This window comes from Rhinoderma darwinii, chromosome 4 (assembly GCF_050947455.1).
Source record: "Rhinoderma darwinii isolate aRhiDar2 chromosome 4, aRhiDar2.hap1, whole genome shotgun sequence".
In the NCBI taxonomy this organism is placed as follows: domain Eukaryota; kingdom Metazoa; phylum Chordata; class Amphibia; order Anura; family Rhinodermatidae; genus Rhinoderma; species Rhinoderma darwinii.
In genome coordinates, this window is record NC_134690.1 from 180,859,673 (window position 1) to 180,867,952 (window position 8,280).

General features: G+C 42.8%; 1 protein-coding gene across 1 annotated transcript in view; it reads right to left on the reverse strand.

The window, feature by feature from the left end:
• LOC142759604 (glutathione S-transferase 3-like) overlaps positions 1-215 on the reverse strand; it is a 62,765-nt gene extending 62,550 nt beyond the window's left edge. Inside the window, exon 1 of the mRNA XM_075861946.1 lies at positions 143-215. The gene's annotated coding sequence lies outside the window, so the exon portion shown is untranslated. The remainder of the gene's footprint in view (positions 1-142) is intronic.
• Between the last annotated feature and the right edge of the window lie 8,065 nt (positions 216-8,280).

The window sequence follows — 8,280 nt, forward strand, 5'->3', positions numbered from 1 at the left end:
CATCACACACAGCATATACATCTTATACAGCACTGTCATCACACACAGCATATAATTGCAATTATGACTACAGAAAGTAAGAGGGGCATACATTCAAGCCGCTGGTCAATAAATAGTATTACAGAGTTAAGAATTGCCCTACTTGCAGTGAGCCATATTATCTGCACAGTATACTGTGTCACTATCTTCACAACGTTGGGTTCAGACGCACCCTATGCATCTTCATGGGGTAGTGAACTCTATCAGCCACTCACTTCGCCCTCTAGTGGTTTAACAGCGAACAGCGTTCATCAGTTCTCTGCGGACGCGAGAGAAGGGGCTGGATCCTGAATGTTGTGTGACACGTGAGGGGTGTGAGAAGCACTGACAAATAGGAACGGTAAGTTTGAGCATTGGCCAATGGGGCCGGCGCAGATTTACATATATCCCATAGTACTATGGGATATATGTAGAATGAAAAGATAAAATGAAATAGAAAATAATTGTGATTGTTGCCGTATATCATATGGAACGTAGCAGGAGGAATTCTACATTGACAAATCAATACTACCAGTCACTTTGCAGCTGACCAGCACTCACCCTAAGTTAAGATTCTCAGTCCGACTAGGCACATAAATAGCAGAGCTGCTCCCTGTGTAGTTGGATGTGAGGGCGATCTGGCTGCGACATCTGTCACCCCATTGATCGCTAGGGTTGATTCGGCTGATCTGGCTGGCTAGGCGGGTGTCCCCTTCCTCCCTCACCGCTCCATGTGCGTCCCTCCCGAAGCTGCGCGCTCGGTCGAAGAGGATGGCTGTCCCCGGTAGATGAAGCACCGATCTTCGGTCAAGGGTATACGAGTAGCTGCGCTCCCCTGCTAGAACCTCCAAACAAGCTCACAAGGTCCCATTGTAGGAGAAACGTAGGGTAGTCAAGCTCCAAGTCTTCAGGCACATCCAAGTACGGCGCTGCACGTGGCAGTATGCCCTTCTTTTGCTAAACTGGATGCCATATGTCCTTTACATCGTTTCATTTGCGTTTTTGCCACTGCAATAATTTATGAGACCAGTTTCTTTAAAAAAAATTATAATTCTAGATTTGAGCGCCAGATCGTTTGGCCGCAGGTACAATACACTCAAATGCCTATGTGCCTATGTATTGCAGCGTATTGACATTTTTACTGCTTTTTAACCCCCAGACATTTTCATTTTTACCTTTTAGCAACAGAATTCTGTGCGGAAATGGCGCAGCATTTACATTAGCAGCAAAGTGAATGAGATGAAGAAAATCTCATACCCACGTTGTGGAAAAAAACCGCAGCGTAAATGTTTATAAATTGAAATCCACAGCATGTCAATTTAGGCTACATTCACACAAGCTTATCAGAATCTGGTCCGTGTGCATTGCGTTATGCATTAGTGTGTGTTGCGAGTGGCATGCGTTATTCACGCACTTGCAAAGCACTTTTATTATTATTTTCAATTGAATTGATGCGCAAATCACGCACCGCACACGCATGTGCAACCGTGTGCGGTGCGTGGTTTTAACGCACCCATTGACATCAATGGGCGCGTAAGTGGGTGAAAACGCACCAATATAGGACATGCACTAAGTTTCACGCAGCAAACTCTCGCTGCGTGAAAACTCCTGCATGTGTGAACGGCCCCATTGAAATCAATGGCCTGCAACGTCATCGTAGGAGGCCAGACTACGCGCATAGAAGACGGAGGAGACCACGCGCAGAGAAGACGGAGGAGACCACGCGCAGAGAAGACCGAGGAGGTAAGTATGAGCTCTTTTTTCCTGAAGGAATTTTGAGGCACATTTTTTCTGCCTGCATAATACTCCATGTGTACAGGGCCTTAATAACACTTTAAAGTCTAGATAAATCATATGAATTGCTTTTTTTTAATATTAGGTTTTGTTCAGGTTTTTTTATGCAATTTTTGAAGCCAAAACCAAGAGGGAGGAAAAGTATAAGGGCTTGTCCACACATAACAGAATTGCTGCAGAAATTTAGCAGAAACTAGCAGAAATTCCGCTACGGAAAAACCGCACCATTTCTTGCGTTTTTCACTGCAAAAAATGATGCGTATTTTGCTGCGTTTTTCTCATTGCTGGGGGATGGTGATGTCTCCTCTGAAAAATGCAGCAATTTAGTCCACTTTCCCCAACAAGGATTGACATGCTGCAGTACCAAAAACACGCACTTCTGTACGTAATTTTTACGCAGTGCGTGGATGAGATTTGTTAAATCTCACCCACTTTGCTGCTACTGTATTCTGCTGCATATTTTCCATCCGCAATTCCAGATGTAAAATACGCAGCTATTCCGTTACGTGTGGACGAGCCTTAAAGGTCAGTTCTACTTCTCCACTTATTTGAACACACTCTTGATTTTGGCTTCATAAACTGCATAAAAAAAACCTGAACAAAACCTGATCAAAACCTGCATGTGTGAATGTATTCTTAGGCTATCATCACACATGCAGTTTTTTTTAGCAAAACACAGGAGTGGATACAAAAAGAGAGGAAATTTATCAATCTTTCCTTTAGGGTATGTACACACACAAAATAAAAAAAACATCTGAAAATACGAATCTGTTTTTAACCCCTTCCCTCTTTAGCCACTTTTGACCTTCCTGACCGAGCCTCATTTTTCAAATCTGACATGTGTCACTTTATGTGGTAATAACTCCGGAATGCTTTCACCTATCCAAGCGATTCTGAGATTGTTTTCTCGTGACACATTGGACTTTAAGTTACTGGCAAAATTTGCTCGATATGTTCAGTATTTAATTGTGAAAAGCACCAAAATTTAGCGAAAAATTGCAAAAATTAGCATTTTTCTCAATTTAAATGTATCTGCTTGTAAGACAGGCAGTTATAACACACAAAATTGTTGCTAATTAACATCCCCCATATGTCTACTTTAGATTGGCATTGTTTTTTGAACATCCTTTTATTTTTCTATGACATCACAAGGCTTAGAACTTTAGCAGCAATTTCTCACATTTTCAAGAAAATTTCAAAAGGCCATTTTTACAGGGGCCAGATCAGTTGTGAAGTGGCTTTGAGGGCCTTATATATTAGAAACCCCCAAAAAGTCACCCCATTTTAAAAACTTCACCCCTCAAAGTATTCAAAACAGCATTTAGAAAATGTCTTAACCCTTTACACATTTCACAGGAATTAAAGCAAAGTAGAGGTGAAATTTACAAATTTCATATTTTTTTGCAGAAATAAATTTTTAATACAATTTTTTTTATAACACAGAAGGTTTTACCAGAGAAATGCAACTCAATATTTGTTGCCCAGTTTCTGCAGTTTTAGGAAATATCCCACATGTGGCCCTAGCGTGCTACTGGACTGAAGCACCGGCCTCAGAAGCAAAGGAACACCTAGTGGATTTTGGGGCCTTATTTTTGTTAGAATACATTTTAGGCACCATGTCAGGTTTGAAGGGCTCTTGCGGTGCCAAAACGATTTTTTTTCTCATTTTCACAAGGACTAAAGGAGAAAAAGCACCGTAAAATTTGTAAAGCAATTTCTCCCGAGTAAAACAATACCCCACATGTGGTAATAAACGGCTGTTTGGAGACACGGCGAGGCTGAGAAGGGAAAGAGCGCAATTTTCTTTTGGAGCTCAAGTTTAGCAGGAATGGTTTGCGGAGGCCATGTCACATTTACAAAGCCCCTGAGGGGACAAAACAGTGGAAACCCCGCACAAGTGACCCCATTTTGGAAACTACACCCATTGAGGAAATTATCTAGGGGTATAGTGAGCGATTTGACCGCACAGTTTTTTTGCATAAATTATTGGAAGTAGGCCCTGAAAATAAAAATCTACATTTTTTCAAAGAAAATGTAGGTTTAGCTTATTTTTTCTCATTTCCACAAGGACTGAAGGAGAAAACGCACCACAAAATTTGTAAAGCAATTTCTCCCGAGTAAAACAATGCCCCATATGTGATAATAAACGGCTGTTTGGGGACACGGCGTGGCTTAGAAGGGAAAGAGCGCTATTTGGCTTTTGAAGATCACATTGAGCAGGAATGGTTTGCGGAGGCCTTGTCACATTTGCAAAGCCCCTGAGGGGAAAAAACAATGAAAACGCCCAAAAAGTGACACCATTTAGGAAACTACACCTCTTGAGGAATTCATCTAGGGGCGTAGTGAGCATTTTGACCCCACAGATGTTTCATAGAATTTATTAGAATTGGGCAGTGAAAATAAAAACAATCCTTTTTCTTCAATAAGACTTAGCCTTAGCTCAAATTTTTTCATTTTCGCAACAAATAAAGGAAAAAAAGAACCCAACATTTGTAAAGCAATTTCTCCCGAGTACGGCAATACCCCATATGTGGTCATAAACTGCTGTTTGGGCACACGGCAGGGCTCAGAAGGGAAGGACCGCCATTTGGAGTGCAGATGTTGCTGGATTGGTTTCTGGGCGCCTGTGGGCCCAAAACAGTGGAAACCCCCCAGAAGTGACCCAATTTTGGAAACTACACCCCTCAATGCATTTACCTAGTGGTGTAGTGAGCATGTTAACCCTGCAGGTGTTTTGTAGAAATTAGTGTGAACTCGATGTTGCAGAGTGAAAATGGGATTTTTTTCCACAGATATGTGGACAATATGTGGTGCCCAGCTTGTGCCACCATAACAAGACAGCTCTCTAATTATTATGCTGGGTTTCCTGGTTTTAGAAACACCCTACATGTGGCCCTAATCTCTTGCCTGGACAGTCGACCAGGCTCAGGAGTGAAAGCGAACCATGTAAAATTGAGGCCTAATTTGGCGATTTACAGAGTATTGGTTCACAACTGCAGAGGCTCAGATGTGAAATAATAAAAAGAAACCCCTGAGAAGTGACCCCATTTGGAAACTGCACCCCTCAAGGCATTTATTAAGAGGTGTAGTGAGCATTTTCACCCCACAGGTCTTTTCCATAAATGAATGCGCTGTGGATGGTGCAAATTAAAAATTTATATTTTTCCCTAGATATGCCATTCAGTGGCAAATATGTCGTGCCCAGCTTATGCCACTGGAGACACACACCCCAAAAATTGCTATAAGGGTTCTCCCGAGTATGACGGTGCCATATATGTGGAAGGAAACTGCTGTTTGGGGACGCTGTAGGGTTCATATGGGAGGAAACGCCATTTGGCTTTTGGAGCGTGGATTTTGCTTGGTAGTAGTTTTGTTTGGAGTCTTACTGGTCATTCCATTTATAATGTAGGGCATATGTAAGCCGGGTGGAGTATATAAGGGGCATAGTCAGGTGGTATAATAATGGGGTAAAAAAAAAACAATAAAATAATCCATAGATGTGTGTTACGCTGTGAAGCAATCCTTTCTGCACAGGCCGGTGTCGCACTGATATATGGCGTCCTTTATTATCCCCCTTTTGGTCCACACTCCGCACCTTTTGTAGTTTGGGGAATTTTGCTGGGAAAGTGTTGTCCTGGTATAATACGGGCACCGTCGCTTCCAGCAGATATGTTTGGGCCCTCCCTTTCATGGTTCCCTAATTTTAGGTCCTTGATAAATCGCCTCTTCAAACGAAAGAAATGTTCCCCTCGGGCACAACTGCATATTTTTTTATTTCCTGACTTATTGGAGCCATAACTAATTTTATTTTTCATAGACGTAGTGGAATGAGGGCTGGTTTGTTGCGGGACGAGCTGTAGTTATTATTGGTACCATTTTGGGGTACATGCAACTTTTTGATCACCTTTTATCCTATTTTTTGGGATGCCAGGTAAACAAAAAAACGCAATTCTGGCACAGCTTTTTTCGTTTTTTTTTTATACAGCGTTCACCATGCGTTATAAATTACATGTTAACTTTATTCTGTGGGTCAGTATGATTCTGGCGATACCTAATTTATAGAACTTTTTTATGTTTTACAACTTTTTGCACAATAAAATTACTTTTGTAAAAAGAATGTATTTTTTCTGTCGCCAAGTTGTGAGAACCATAACTTTTTAATTTTTTTGTCGACGGAGGTGTATGAGGGCTTGTTTTTTGCGGGACGAGCTATAGTTTTTATAGGTACCATTTTTGAATACGTGCGACTCTTTGATCACTTTTTATTCTAATATTTGTAGGGCAAAGTGACCAAAAAACAGAAACTCTAGTAACGTTTTTTACGTTTTTTTTTTACGCCGTTCACCGCGTGCAATAAATAATATAATATTTTGATACCTCAGGTCGTTACGGTCGCGGCGATACCAAATACATATGGTTTATTATTATTTTTCAATAATAAAGGACTTGATAAGTGTAAAAGGTCGATTGTGTTTTATTTGATTACTTGAAACTTTTATTGTTTTCAAACTTTTATTTTTTGCACTTTTTTTACACTTTTTCTCAAGTCCCACTAGGGGACTTGAAGGTCCAACGGTCAGATTTATTTTTTTCTAATACATTGCACTACCTATGTAGTGCAATGTATTAGATCTGTCAGTCATTCACTGACAGCAAGCCGATTAGGCTTCGCCTCCCGGCGGGGCCTAAATCGGCTTCCGTAATGGCAGAGCAGGAGACCATTGTGTCTCCTGTTGCCATAACAGCAGTCGCCAGTCCTGATTGCCTGACAGGGCTGGCGATCTGCTAGTAACCGCTACGATGCAGCAATCGCTTTCGATTGCTGCATCGAAGGGGTTAATGCCAGGGATCGGAGCTAGCTCCGGTTCCTGCCGATACAGGTGGATGTCAGCTGTACAGTACAGCTGACTTCCACCGCTGATGACGCCGGATCAGCTCCTGACCCGGCGCCATCTTGCCGGCAGCTACGGAAGCCGATCAGGCTCCGCCGCCGGGCGGATCTTGACCGGCTTCGGTGCTTGGCAGACCAGGAGGCCAGTATTAGGCCTCCGGTTGCCATTGCAGCCACCGGAACCTCGGCAATTTCATTGCTGGGGTTCCGATGAGCTGCAAACACCTTAAGTGCAGCGATCGCGTTTGAGCGCTGCACTTAAGGGGTTAATGGCGGGGATCGAAGCTAATTTCGGTCCCCGCCATTACAGCCGGATCTCAGCTGTAAGATACAGCTGAGATCCGGTGATGATGGCACCGGCTCAGCTTCTGAGCCGGTCCCAAACATTCGGCGTATAGGTACGTCAAGATGCGGGAAGTCAATGCTTTCCATGACGTACCCATACGGCAAATGTCGGGAAGGGGTTAAGGGGAAAACAGCTCCTGATTTTCAGACGTTTTTTAAGCCACTCGCGTTTTTCGCAGAGTTTTTTACGGCCGTTTTTGGAGCTGTTTTTCTATAGTCTATGAAAAACGGCTGAAGAAGTGACATGCACTTCTTTTTTGCGGCCGTCGGAATAGAACACCGTTTTTCCCATTGAAATCAATGGGCAGATGTTTGGAGGCATTCTGCTTCCGATTTTTCAGCCATTTTTTGTGATGTTTATGGCCCGAAAACCGGCTGAAAACCCTCATACCCTTATACTTTCCCGTTTTTTTAGATCCACTCCTGGCTTTGGCTGAAAGGAAAAACTGCCACAAAATCTGCATGTGTGATTCCAGCCTGAGGCCAGGCTCAAATTTCACCATTCTGTGTCCTTTTTGAGAGACTTTTTTTATTTATTGTCCCTTGTACCATAATCTAGCTCATGAGGCCCCCATTTCATGGAAGCCGATCAAACGGTATAACCAGTTCATATCTGTGTAGAAGTGGCTGAACACGGTCAGCTCCAATGTCATCTATGTTCACATGTAGCCAAATTGCTACGGATATTCTGGCCTGAAATGCGCAGCGTATTGCAGTAGCAGCAAAGTGAATGCGATTGTCAGGGTATGTGCACATGATAGCTGCCTTTTACGTCTGAAATTACAGACTGTTTTCAGGAGAAAACAGCTCCTTCGTTTCAGACGTAAAAGCTCCTCCTTGTATTATGCGAGGCGTCTTTGACGCTCGTAAATCTTGAGCTGTTCTTCATTGAATTCAATGAAAAACGGCTCAAATTACGTCCAAAGAAGTGTCCTGCACTTCTTTGACGAGGCAGTCATTTTACGCGTCGTCGTTTGACAGCTGTCAAACAACGACGCGTAAATTACAGGTCGTTGGCACAGTATGTCGGCAGACCCATTCAAATGAATGGGCAGATGTTTGCCGACGTATTGTAGCCGTATTTTCAGGCGTAAATCGAGGCATAATACGCCCCGTTTACGCCTAAAAATAGGTCGTGTGAACCCAGCCTTAAAGTCTCATCCACATAATGCAGAAAATTTCTATGCAGAAATTGACCTGCGGTGCTGACTTCTTAATCCGCAGCATGTCAA